Raw genomic sequence first — 13,131 nt, 5'->3', positions numbered from 1 at the left:
TGTGCGTGGACAACACAATATCCATATTGGATAGCTAGATTTTCAGACTGCTTGGCAAAACTCCATTTATTGTCTCCTGTTGGCATGTGTTGTGTGTTGCCTCTTTGTGCTATGTTGTGCAGTTTTGTAATGTGAACCCAAACGCAGTCACAGTAGGCAAAACAGAAGTTACAGGAGACACCACTCAGAAATTTAACGAGGCATAGAGTTGACAGCAGGTTGAGAAATTAGGTAAAAGGCAGGCAGGTAAGCAGGAAAGGTTTAGAAACTGCTAGACTGCCAATGCACAAAAAGACAAAAGGACAACAATGAATGCTCTCTGCACCTGATTAACAGACAGGTGCCCAGAGTGCGGGAACACACAGGGGATGCAGGTGAACAAGAATATATGACTGACTCAGTAAAAAAAAACAAAGAAACTACGCAGACAGTTCAGGGGCTCGCTCAAGGTCCACATTTCAAGAACAAATATGTCAAACAGCTCAACTGTCCCATGTTGAATACTTCTCCAAATGCAGAAGAGAAATGCTGCCTTCCCCTCCAAACGCCTGGTGAGTGCAAAAGACAATTAATTTATATTGTCGCCCGTCTGTAAGGACTGGCAGTCATTAAATCTACATAACTATGAAACAATTTACCAGTATTACCTGTGCCATGACAACCAGTAACTTTTTAAATTAATGTACTGTTCATCACTGCATAGCTTGTTACAATAATTTACCCACATTATAATAGAGAACTGAAAGTTTCATATCGACAGCCTTTTTGACATCTTGACCTAATAGATACATTTTCTGAGAAAAATTATTTTCCATTTTCTCTGCAATCAATAGGCCAACACAATGGCGCACAGAGGAGCAATTATTTTACGACTCCTTTGTCTCGACATAGCCTCTGATAATAAGAGAAATTGTATTTACGTTCTTCAAGGATTGTGTGCGCTGAGAGGGAGGCATTCATGATGAACAAGAAAGAAGTTGATTGACTTGTAACATTTAATTTGGTTATTACTATGACTGCCTCAGCAACATTTTTCTCTTGCATATTTATGGATCCAAATAATGTCTCTCTGACTACACCTACGACACACAGACGAGTGTGTTGCCAGTTTGCACAACACTGCAAACTCACTGAATACTCTAAAGCTGAATGTCCTGTCTCTCAAATTTACCCACGCTTCACGGACAAAGCAGGACTGAAATATAAATACATATAAATGCTCCTTAAGTCTTCTTCATTTCAAATAAAAAGTTAATATAAAGCTTTGGTGACAAATTCATCAAAAGTTATGGATTACTGTTGTCAGCTAGACCGAAGTTAATGTTAATGTTACAAAAGAATAAATAGTTCTGCTCTAACTGTAACTCACACAGGAAGAGAACTTTATTAACCCATGTCCATTGATATATACACACATATCACATGTCAATGTCAACGCATCTCATTGGCTGTTATTGTCCATCATACAGTACCTGCATTTACTCATTAAGTTTGCCTATGTGAAAATACAAAATAAAGATTTATTTTTACAATTGAGAGCACATTTTTTTTCATGTGTCAACAATTATCATTTCATTTTATTTCATTGTCTATATGTCAGTTAAATTCACTTCATTTTACATATAATCTTTATTAACCATTTGCTTTTTTACAGCTAACCCACTTCACTTGACATTTTTTTAATCATATTTTTGTTTACTAGAATCATTGGATGCTGAGAAATAAAATAAAAGAATCAATTTCCTCTCGTTAATGTTTACGTTCTCAGTCAGCAGCTGTAGGACAGATAAAGCAAGAATAATTTAGATGTTGGTCAAATTCAACAAAATCTGTTTTTTCACTATGTTGTGCTAATTAATAACACATCAGTTGAATACAGAAAAGTTGTGTTTGAGCTTGTTCAGAAGGAAAGCTGGTCCATCGCCCACATTGTCGTTGTTTTATGTAACTGTGACCTCAGCTAGAAACAGGTCATGTGAGGCAGACCCCTCACATAATCAGCCTGCAGGTAGAATTTAAGGGGAAAAATTAAATGTCAATGTAGTTCATGACAAATTTAACAGAAGATGGAATGAGAAACATATCTACGAGAGAGCAGGACCAACGACATAGTTACTGTTAGATATGTCTGTCAGTTTGAAGCAGACAAGATGAGAGATCACGTAGAAAAGCCATTAATTAAAGTTGTGATCTTTATCTTGTCAGTTGCAAACCTAATGACTGATCATGTAAGAACCACTTAAGCACATATTAATATTTGGTAAATTGCTTCTGTTGTAATCTCATGCTATATACAGTCTAACATTATTTAAGTTCATGCAACAGTTAATCCACAGTATGTACAGGTCACATATATTTTGATGAGGATTATAGTGTGTAAATACCTGCTATTTTTGTGTTCTTGGATGCTAGAATCCAGTAACATATATTTGTTGTTTGCAACAGTGGATTGTGCCGTAAGGTAGTTTGATTGGACATGTGTAATAATGCCCTAACAAAACATTGAGCAATATGCAAATAAGCTCGAACTGAAGCAAGTTCTTGAACGTTTACAGTGTGTAATGTGTATAAAATATTTAATGTGTACATCCAGATAGCAGGTATTAATGTGTGCGTTGCAGTTTTGGAACATCAGGAACATCAGGAACAACATCAGGTTGGTAATGGACCAGGCTGTATGTGACTCCCCTGCCTCCTGTGGACTTGTGAGTACATTGGGTTTAACAAGAATAGTGGCTTTAATTCAGTGGAACATGAGTCAAAACTAAGATACTTTTGCAGATTAATTGACCCTAGGACCTTGGAACATGGCAAAAGGGCTACAATCATCTAAGAAATGTTTGTACAGTGTGTCTGTCAGCAAGGTATTTCTGATTAGTTTGCCATGATAACTGAAAAAGCAGGAAGGAGCAGCCAGAGAGCAGATGGGACCCAGGTGGGAACCAACATTGCTGAATGTCGAAGATGATGTGAAACATTGGATGCATGATGTGAAACCACCATAGGCTTCACTTTCTTTATTGGCTGCAAGAAGAACTCCAACTGTGCAGTGAATGGGGGAAAAAACAACAACCAATTTTTATCACTCATCAGAACTGGGTTTCAATTGGCAACTTCCTCTATAATGTCTCGTATACAATTTCACTATTCTCACACCACGTACTGTGGCCATTTCCACCACCTAGCAGGATTACAGTGGAATATCAGGGTGTAAACGAGTTGAGCTGAAAAGCACAGATGAGGTAATGAAAGGCTGGCCTTGTTCAAACCTTGTTTTAAAACCCTGAACATCTATTTTCTCAATCATCTTCTAACAATAAGCGATGGGGAGCTACATTAAAATAACATTGTCTGGCAAAGTTAGGACCAGGAACCAGGATGTAACATCATTTGAATCACAAGCTGATGTCAGTTGTTTGTTTGTGTTGTCAGGTTTGGGAATGTTAAAGTCCCCCTTTCACTCAAAAATGTGTTTTCATTCTTTTTCATTTAATTGGATGTTTGAGCCTCACTGTGCAGAATGTTGTACAGAATGTGCAGAGATTGAAACTAGAAGGCCTGGCATGAAGGCATGAATGTGCTGAGATGGGAAAGTTTCTCTGTGCTCACCTTAAATCTGAGTTTAAGGCGTGTACCTACAAGAATGACTTGTGACATCACAATTAGTTTGGAGCCACTAGATTGGTCCAGTATGCAATGTACACAAGTATGATGTGGAAACTTGAAGTCTCCGGTGTGCACAAACTGAGACTGAACTTGCCAGTGAAGTTAAGGAGACAAGATTTGCATATTTCTGGGTTATTCAATGAGGGAGACAGAGTAGCTGTATTTTATTATTCCAAACAGACTATTTTCATATATCTTAAAACATGTCTGGAGGGGATCTTTAACAATAGCAATAACTCACTTTAACTGTAATTGCTGCTATAGTAATGAGTGGTAATGATTATGTAATAATGAGTAGTAATGAATATTTACTGTCATATACAAATAGTTAAAATTTGAAGCAAAACTTTTGGGTTCTTTTAACAGCAGTGTGATGGCTATGTTGCACAGCTACTGTATAATTAAAGAAATTTATTTAATATTTCTGAAAACGTAACTCCAGGGATGATCAGGCACTTTCAATTGTTGGTGCTAAACTGTGGGATAGTTTGCCACTCGTTATTAGTACATCTCCCTCCACTGATATTTTTAAAACTCATCTTAAGGCTCATCATGTAGACATGACTGGTCACATTCTATTATATGCTGCTGTGGTTTTATGACTTTATCTAAATTTTATTTATTCTGCGCTACATTTTTATTCTTCTTTTGAGCCTCATAATTATGTCTCTGTTTTTATTTGTTTGTAATTCTCATTCTCTGTAAAGCACTTTGGTCAACATTTGTTGTTTTTAAATGGGCTCTATAAATGAACTGACTGCACTTTCTCCTGCTCACAGCAAGTTCCAACACACCAACACACCAACTCTCCTTTAGTTTCTTCTTAAAGGAATGAAAAAGTGACCTTCTTTTGTGAAACAGTCACAGCATTATGAGATGGCACAGAAACACAAGGTTAACACAGCTGTTAATAAAACTTTCATTCAATCAGTTGCATACTGTCCACTTGCAATAGTTGATCCATAGCAACCCAGCATCGTGGAGAAAATACTGAAATATATTCACAATTTTAACCCAATGATCACAATTTGGCAACAAATTCAAAGTTTAATGTCAACAAGAGACAATACCACGACCCACTGACTGGGTTAAAGATATCGAGTCAGTGAAGCTCTTGGTTCACTGACATTTTTGTTATTCACTGAAAGAGGCAATTTTCTTCAGTTTGTGACACTCATATCTTCATTCAAAGAATAACCTTTGGAAAAATGCCAATGAATATGAACACATGGAGATGATAATAATATCAGAAATACTAGCAACTGTGCGTATGCTTTGACTGCCCCATCAAACTTGATTTGGAGGATTCAGTTTCCAAGTTTCCATCCAAATGTAGCACACATTTTAACCAAATTTCCAGAAAATCGTAACAAAAAAACCCCAACATTTTCTATTCATTCATCATTGGACCCATCACCCCCATCCACTGCCATTAAACCACTGCAGAAAAACAACATGCAACAAGATAATGTAATTAAAAGAGTGTTAGTAAACTTCAAATAATGTGAAAAGCGTGATAGAAATATGGTATTTATATTTCTTTTACGTATTAATTTTATGAACATTACAGTCTCCCCATCGGTCCACACATATCTCGTCTGCCCCCATGTTTAATCGCTTCAGTGCACTGAAAGCTTCAGTAATGCTGAAGTCACACGATTTATTCACCTGAAGCTTTTGTTTCCATCACACTTTGACACGTTTTCTTTTTGTCGATTCACCACCTTTTCCACTTCAGCCAAATGTAAAAACTTTTTCCAGTCAGGTTTTTTAATGCACAAATTGAAGAAGCTCATAAAAGCAGGTGGATGGAAATGCATTAGTGAAAGCTCATGTCCTCATAGCTGTGCTTGTGAAGTGGCTCATTGGTATCTTTGTGGGTATCAGAGGAGGCATATGGCAGTGGGAGTTAGGGCTCCAGTACCGGGGAAAATGCCATTCTGAACTATGTAAAAGGGTAAAATTCAGAGAAATTGTCAAAATTAGTATGATACTGCAAGACTTCCAGAGTACTTTTTGTGCAATTTTGCCATTATTACAAAGTCATAAACCTTAGTTGTGGCATTTTCATAATGATCAAGTGTGCTGCAGGTAAGTGCTTGCACAATCAAATGAAGGGTGACTCATGTTGCGAGCATAGTGTGTTTCTGTCCCATCACCCCTCCTTTAATATGCAACAGTGATGCTCTGTAAATGGCTGTGTTTACCCATCTGGTCAGGACAACCTTTATTGACTCACAAGCTCTTAGTTCAGTTAGTGGAGGTGTGTTGCTTCAGATACAGTACCAGAGAGACCAAGAGGAGATCCAGAAAGTCCAGTTTAGTAATCAATCTGTGACTTTGATATCTTTAATATCTTAATGTATTTATTGTCTTGCATATCTTGTATTATGAGCCTCTGTGTTGCATGTTTTAAATACTACCTGGCAATGTAGTATAAGGGTGTCCTGAGTGATGTTTTTTATTAACATTAATATATTCTGTTTTCTTCATTTTATTATTTGTTTTGCATGCTTATAAATGTCAACATTTGCCAATAACTTTGTATTTTCAATCTCTTATTCTGTTTTTAGAGTGACTCTGTAACATCTGTACAGGTGAAAAATAGCCTCTTGGCTAACTCTGGCACATTTACAGCAATGTTTATTAATGTGCACTGTCCCTGTATAAATAAACCAACAAAATTAAAAAAAAAAAAGAATTCAGATGCTACACTTTGCTGGATGGCATTGTGTTGTGTCAAAAGTTGAGCCAGGTTCAACTTTTTTGCCAGACCTCCCTATGTTGTTCTGACGGAGCCCTCTGCATTGGCAGCTTCAACTTATGATATTTCCTCTTGCAAATGTGCAGCCAGCCAGAAAGAGGAAATCTACTCCTGTTTGAAAGCATTTTGAATACTGGAACAAACACATTTACCCTCATCGCTATCAGGTGGCACTACAGTTTTTATGTAAACCAGCTTCCTTTGTCTCTTGTGAGAGACTCCTCTCCAAGGCGGGGGAGGTAATATCACAAAAATCATCTCAGCCCAAACACAGTGAGGAAATTCTGTTTCTAATTAAAAATCATTAAAAGCTTTCCTTTCCTTCTCTCCCCACTCACACCTATACAAGCACTGTCATTCCCCAGCCGCATTAGCACCAAATGAGCCCCTCTTTATTTCAATCTTACACCTAACCGACAACATAGTCACTCAAAATACTATAATCTAAATAATCTTCACTCTCTTTCTTTCTGTTAAAGTGTCTGCTATGAAGCCAACAACAACAAATCTAGCAGTAATGCCCAATGATAATAACTAGGCCTACAGTTTAAAAGTCTTAAAGAGACATAAGAATCCTTATTGAATACAGCAGTAGCAAAAAGTGCCAGTATCAGTGGTATTTATGATTTGGCTGCTCAATTGTGGAATTTTCTTTGCAAGATGGCAAAGAATATTAAAGGTTTATTTATACTGATTTAGGTGTTTTAGGTGTGACAGACTGCGACACCCCTCAGTGAAATATGGCTCTACTTAAGATGATTACTCAGTAGATTGGAAGGCCTATTCAAGGGATTTTTACTTTGTCAGTCGAGAGAAAAGTGTTTATTTTTTTTCATTTTGACTTGTCTTTGAGTCTGCCTTTTACCATCTTACTAGTCGCTTTAGCCAGGCTTCCCTACATTATCCACATGTCTACTGCTACTCAAAGTCACCAAATAGTGCAATAATTTGGGCAGATTTTGAGTCCCCTGCAGCTCTTTTGTAGGGGTTGTTCAGTGGAGCTTTTGAGTCTTCTGAGGAAATGGGAACATTTAAGTGTTGCTTTAAGTGTTTGAGGAGAGGTGGAGGGGCATGCCACCTCTACTCTTGAAAAACAGACAAAAATCATCCCTTTCTGTACTATTGCCCCTTCCATTATTCTTAACATGAGGATGCTACTACTCTTCTTTATTTAATTTCCAACATATCCATGGGTTTTGAAGGTATTGTAAACATAAAACAAACCTTTTGACACTTCTTTTCTCCCTCCCTAACATCCTCTCCCTCCTTATGTCTCTTTCACTGATGTAGAGAGGAAGATTCAGCCTCAAAAGTTAAGACTTTGAGTCAAACCTGTTTAAAAGCCACCAGTAAGGTCACAGCAGATGTCTCTGTACAAGAAACAACACAACACCCAGAAACACAGTTTCATAGTTTTCTTCTGGCTGTGTATTGACTCACAGATTTGTTTGACACATAGGCAAATTGTTTACAAAAAGTTGGATGAGTTTGCTTAGTTGGGTGACTTTGCAGTTCTGTGCTTCAGAGATTTAATCCTGATCAAATATGCTGCCAGGACTCCAGAGGATTGCATCATGTAACAGAGCTCCTGGAAAAGTTTGACAAATAGGAGCTTTTTCTAATCTGGCGCCCCTATTGGCAGTAATCAGCAGGACAACACAATTTGTCTGTGCTTTCCAAAGCTGTTACAAATCACTGTTGAAAAATAATTATGTTTTATGATGTGACAACACTGTGGTTAAGGTCTGGATAGGTTTAGGCACAAAAAACACTTGGTTTAATGCCTCTATCCACCCCACCTCCTCAGAATGCAGGAAATTGTCTACATATAGTATATACATGTCATCTGAAGCGCAACACTGCTCCGGGTCATAATCACAACGGCCACAAGATGACATCTGTCACTCAAATGTAACTATAAGTCATGCTGAGCAACTAACATTATGATCTATTGCGTCGTTTTTCTTGGGAGGACAGTATTGAAAAACAACAACCACTCAGTTGCAGTATTAGTGTTTGCAGGATGAGCGTATGCTTAAACACAAGATGGATGTTTCCTACTGCACATTAGGCAGATGCTCTAGTTGGAGTTTGCTGCTGCTGTGGCTCCTCAAGTCATAAATAAGATCCTGATGTTTCTATGAGACAAAATAACCGTCATGCCTTTATAAGGTTCACCAAAGACCTTGTAGCACACAATTTCCCTCTCTCTAGAGGTGGAATTATACTTGTGCATTTTGTGTTCAATAGGTGCCTCAGGCATAAATATTGATTTATAGTTCAGCATATTTATTTCAACTGTTGATACCTCCACTGTAACGCCAGACAGACGTGTCATACATTATCAAGCTTCTTTATGCATATGTACCCAACAGCAATGGTGTTCACATTCTTTTGTTTATTTTCTGATAGAGTAACAATGGAAGGTTTGCCTTGTCTCACCACTGAATAGGAGACAATTATGATGGAATCATTAATAACAAAAGAAATTGTGTTTATTCCTTCATTTGCTGTGATAGACAGTGACAATGTAACAAGCAGAAGGTTTGCAATGGAAATGGCTTTGCTAGATGTGTGAAAGGAGAAGATTATTTTACCTTTCTTCAGCATGCTTGATGTTGTCTTCATTATCAACAGTTTCCACTGGCGCTGAAGTCTTGGAAACACAAGTCAGTTTTATTTATGTAATGACCAAAAGCACAAATCACAAATTTGCCTCAAGGGGCGGCATCCCACAATGAAGTGGGTATGGAAAATTGATGGCTGAAAATAATCTTTAAAAATATGTCAGATAAATATATCTTTCGCTTTGGTTTCTTTGTGTGTTATAAAACAGCTATTATAGTTTAGTTTATTTTTTTTCAAGATTCAAGATTCATTAATTATCATTTTACAACAAAGGTTGTATAACAAAATGTAGTTTGTAGTCCCTTTATGCTACTCACAAAAACAGAAACTATATAAATGGATTAATAAATAATAAGTCAAAAAAATAGAACTATTTTTTATATTGGAGTACGGAGGATGAATTGAGGAGCCTCACAGCCTGAGGAAAGAAGCTGCTCTGTATTCTGGTGGTACGACAGCAGATAATAATAATATTATAATACTATAGTTTGTCTACAATCAATAATACATAATAGTCACTTTAGACTGTAAGCAGAACCAACCACCTATTGTTTGCTTACCCGAATACACAAGACCAAATACTTTTTTCAAAAAGTCTCAGTTAGAGACCATTAATAAAACTGCTCCACTATTGACTAATACTACCAGCATTTTGAATCATACCACACACAAAAATATTTCAAAATCACTGAAAGGCCCAGCATGCTCCTGATATGGAGGCTGCTGATTTTAAGACTCTTAACATTCAAGGTAAGTCCGTGCACCTTTCCAGCTCAAGTAATCCAAAACAGATTACAATTTTAACTGTATTCCTCTCCAGAGAGGGAACATCATGTAGAAAGGGGTTCTCATCTTCCAGCAATCTGCAGCTGAATCAGGTGCTTCTCGGGTCATTGACAGCAAATTTCAAATGAAAAAAGACTGGAGCACACCGACTGACTTGGAGCATTTTATAGTGCAAACAGACCAATGTTTTGACTCTACTGTATCTTCATCAGAGTCAAAGGAGGACAAAGGCATAAGGCAAACACTTATAGTCAACCTAGGACAGGTGCACGTCTGTCATTGGGTAGAAGGAGGAACACGGATTCAACCCTATTGGATAATAGATACAGGGGCTTTGAATTACATGATATCAAGCACAGAAGGTGTATGTTCTGCAGCAACCATAAGTAAGTAAAGTCCAGATGCTAACAAAAATATTGCTATGAATTGTTTTTATTTATCGATAAACTTCCTTCAAAGTTTAGTGAAGAAGAAACCTACCTACACTTGTGCACAGTTTTTCAAGGTACTTGGCAGGAAGGCTGCTCCAACAATCTTGGAGAAGTTGCCACAATTCTTCTGTGGATTTATGCATATCAGTTGCTTCTGTCTCTTCATGTAATCCCAGACTGACTCCATGATGTTGAGATCAGGGCTCTGTGGGGGCCAAACCATCTGTTGCAGGACTCCTTGTTCTTCTTGTCGCTGAAAATAGTTCTTTATGACTCTGGCTGTACTTTGGGGGATCATTGTCATGCCGCAGAATAAATGTGGGGCAGATCAGATGCCTCCCTGATGGTATTGCATAATGGATAAGAATCTAAACATCTAAAGTGCCTAAAACTTTTGCACAGTGCTGTATTATGTAAATCAAAGATATAAGTGTATTCTTGTTTTTCTGTCTTGTTTTTAAGGTATGGGTGTGGCACCCGGACATTGGCTCTGGTAATCCCTGCACCTGTAAGTAATATTGTTGGTCTGTTTATGACTCCCACAAACTTTTTTTTTTCCTGCTTTCTGCTCCTATCACACAAACTGAACTTAAGCTTTAGCTTCAGCACAGCAATCCAAATCCTCTGAGCCTGTCGGTATTTCATCTGTGCTGCGATTGGTTTTATTGAACCTGGTGGATTCTTTTGTCCCAGCATCCAAAAAAGGTTTTTCATCCACAGATATCAAAGGCCTCTTTGTTCATGTCTGTTAATCTTCAGAGAGAGAAAACTGCTGTGGAACGAACTATCTGCAGACCATTACTGTTTTGTGATTTTGTTATACTTTTGTGAAACCTTTTGATACAGCTTTATCAAATAGCAATAACATTTGCATCACCTAGCACATTTATTATCTTTAATGCAGCTGTTTTTTTACTTGAGGGAAGGCCTGTGAACATGTGTAACTGAATTACCTTTTATTCCAGTGACAATAATGTTAATATATTCTGTTCTCACCTAAAAACAATAGCACTGGTTGTTCAAATGTTTAAAGGAAAGGCTGGTGATTCTCTATATTTTTCTTCCTGTCAACAAATCTCATATGCAGAGTGAAACCAACAATGAATTGATCTACTTACAAGCATTCTGTGTGTATCCAAAGCCTGATACATCTTATTCCTCTGTGCTGTGGACCTCTGTTGTTGTCCAAAAACTATTAAAAATAAGTAACACCTTTGCACTGGGTGACATGTTCCTTCACCACAAAGGTGATGTGTTTGTTTAGAAAAGGGGTTCTCCAACTTTCTGGGGCCAGGGACCCCTTACAGGAGAGAAATTTTTCCGAGGAAATCATAATCGTAACACTGATTAAACATATGCTTACTATCATTTGTACTCTTAGATGCCATTGGCACACTTCAGACCTGTTTCATAGTGAAACGTAAACAGAAACATGTTTCAATTTGCATGATGTTAAAGCCACGTATATACTGTTAAACAGCGGGTCATTTTATTCAAATTGCATTTGGACTCAACTTGACAGCATTTATACTCACCTGTTGTCCTCTTGAAGAACAGAAAGTCCTTCAAAATGTTCCCTTCCTATGGATAGCGAACAAAAACAACAAAGCAATTTCAAATCCTCTGCTCTGCTGTTACGCATATCAGCAGGTCTCAATGAGAGGAGTCACATCCACCTGCTATATGACACACATTTGTGTGTTCCCAGAGATAAAGCTGAGCTACTGACACAAGCGAAGTTCTTTCAAGGGACTCTTCATAACCTGTTGTTCCCCTTCTCCTTTTCACAAAGTTAGGTTGTAAAGAATAGGCAATAAATGAAAAGTGCAAAGCAAGAATCACCTTTGAAGTTCTTCTCTACACATTACACACTGTGCTATCTCTGTGTTATGGGTGTATAAATAAGTAGAGGTCTGTCTGCACTTATGCAATGTACTGGGTTTTAGCTCAGTAGTCAGTGTAGTTGTCTATGATCTGGGAGACTTGAGTTCATGACTCAGTGTGGGGACCTCCTTTGTAAGATAGTTTATTCATAAGAACTTATTTTAACACTTTAATATCATAAAATAAAAAGCATAATAAAAAACAAAAACTGTATTTTTACAACTATTTCCACTTTTATTCGATTACAAACACAAACATAAATAATTTTGCTGCCTCAACAAATATAGATACAAATACTGGGCTCTATGCACATCCCTACTATCCAGTAGCTGTGACTGAAAGTCAGCCAAGAGTTCTTCCATTCTCCTCCCCACGGTGTCCTTTTAGAGAGGTACATCTTTATTAGCTGCCTCTGTCCCAAGAACAACTTCACACATTTCAACCGCCACTGGAAGAGTTCCTCTCCAATTGTGTATGGCTTTTTACCTTTAACAATCCATTGAGCCACCAAATAAGAGGCCTTCTGTGCTTTCTCTGAAGTTAGTTATGGCCAGGTTCACCATCCTGTGTTTTCTGGTTGGTGTTTTCCTCACTCTTTCAATAGAAAAATTATTTTGTTTTGCCCTCATATTCCAGGTGCATTGTAATCAGATGTCACTTTAGCTTGGCTGGATTCATGGATTTGTTCACTAGCACCTGAAGATGCATAACACTTTTTGGTCTCCTGTCGCTGCTCTCAATGAAACCAAACTCAATAGTTTGGGCTTAGCATCACTTGACAACATGGACTGACTCAAATATTTCTCCATGCTTGCCAGCCAGCTAGCTGGCTAATAAGCCAAGCTAAGCAGCAGACGAAATGGTTCATTGCACCCTGAGTGAAGTGAGTGATTTGTGACAGATTGATGTGATGTGTCACAATCATAGCAGAGTTTCTATTGGCCCAAAGCTAACGTGAGTGGGAGTAACGGA

The sequence above is a fragment of the Thunnus albacares genome, chromosome 3 (assembly GCF_914725855.1).
Source record: "Thunnus albacares chromosome 3, fThuAlb1.1, whole genome shotgun sequence".
Taxonomy (NCBI): domain Eukaryota; kingdom Metazoa; phylum Chordata; class Actinopteri; order Scombriformes; family Scombridae; genus Thunnus; species Thunnus albacares.
This window is presented reverse-complemented; position numbering follows the sequence as displayed.